We start from the raw sequence: 1,820 nt of genomic DNA on the forward strand, positions 1-1,820 counted from the left end.
CAGCCCTTTCAGTGCACCATCCTAACTGGGAAAATTGGTTTTGTTATGCACAAATGTCTTCGCACGATGGCACCGTGACGTTTGCTACAGTAGATAGACTAAGTAACCAACATGTGTGTGTCACTGATAGGCCTATGTAAAAACCAGTTAAGAATTTTTGGTGCTTAAACATCCACAGGGCACAGAATGACAGTTACAGTTAGCTACCTTACAGGCTGTACCAGCTAACGTTAGCTTAGTCGGTTCTGAAGCTAGAAATAATTATAAGTCAAAGTAATTATTACATTCTTTCTTCGTTCGCTAAAATGTCTTATTATGTGTGTTTTGGTAAACATTTGCATTGCAACACTGACAACAATCTTTGATTTTACTTAGTGCAGAAGAAGAAGGCAGATTTTTGGTAGCAGATATTAAGCTAGCAAACTAGTAAACTAGCTTACAAATAGATAGATAGATAGATAGATAGATAGATAGATAGATAGATAGATAGATAGATTATTGTGAAAGAGAATAATTCAAACTAGGCTATGTCGTTCTGTAAGTGAAATGAAACAAACAAGTTCAAACATAACCATTAACTTCAAGTGAAGCAATTCCCTGCTGCCCATTTTCAGCTGCATCATACAGTGTTTCCATTTACCGAGAACATTACTATGTTCAACCACGCCATTAAGACTTAAAATACATGCCCCTTCACCTCTTGTGCATAGCAGATGAATCATTGCAAATTGTCAGAGAAAAACATGCATTAGCGGCGTCTGAATGATTTCTTTTCCTTTCAAAGTGACCCTGAACATCACCTCAAAAATCTTTAACAACACGCACACTGTCTTCTTTAGTAATTCCATGAATGTTACTGAATTGAACATGAAAAGAAAAAAATAACATCTTTTTTTCCCGCATAATAATCCAAATCCTGCAATTCTTCAGTAGGTTCAGTAGCTAAAACCAAGCACCTGCACGGACGCTCATCTGTACAGGAGTGATTAATGTTGTGATTAATGCGCAGGATCTGTTCTTATTAGACTCTCCTCCCTCACCAAAAGAAACTTGTTCCAAAGACCTCATTAATCTTTAAAGAGGGAAGAAACGTCCAGCCTTTTGAAGCTTTGATAATTGTGCTAGAAAGTACAGATAAGAAGATTTCCTTCCACAGTCACTTTTATTTTGGAATCTGACTGTAATTTCATGTTTTTCTATTATGCATTATTCCAGGAGGATTCTCAGGCCGGACTATAACTGAGAAATTGGACCTCTTTAGTAAAATCCAATAATAGCAGATTTTGAGTAATGGCTTCTTCTCAGCCTTCTGTTTAATGTGTTTGTGTTTTATTATGCCACTTACTCAGGTCTTCTAAAAGGCACATTCAATCTATGTTTACCTCTAAATACCATTAGCTGCTGGACATTGAAACAACCAGACGGGGGATTAAGGGGATATCTTAAAGCTGTGCTAATGGATTTTTGGCCACTAGGGGGCAGAAATCTCCACTCGCACAAATGCCTTTAATTTTTATAGACATTAACTGCACACTTACACATTCTGAGCAACATTATGATGCCATGCTGATGTGTTTCACGGACAGTCGCCATGCTAAGACTGACTCTAAGGCTTATAAGTTACGAGATAGTGTCACAGAGTCATAATAAAAACAAATAATTTCCATATATTGTAATTAAAAAGATGTCTCTTATTTGGTACATGAACCCATAAAATAAAGCACACGACATGCCAATTATGCGTTAGGCAAAATGTCAGCACTTTACGTGTCTGGCTCCTCGTAAAGTAATTAGCTGATATGCATTTAAACAGCCTTTTA

The sequence above is a fragment of the Semicossyphus pulcher genome, unplaced genomic scaffold (genome assembly GCF_022749685.1).
Source record: "Semicossyphus pulcher isolate SPU_LCO1_2020_fin unplaced genomic scaffold, fSemPul1.0.p SCAF_5, whole genome shotgun sequence".
In the NCBI taxonomy this organism is placed as follows: domain Eukaryota; kingdom Metazoa; phylum Chordata; class Actinopteri; order Labriformes; family Labridae; genus Semicossyphus; species Semicossyphus pulcher.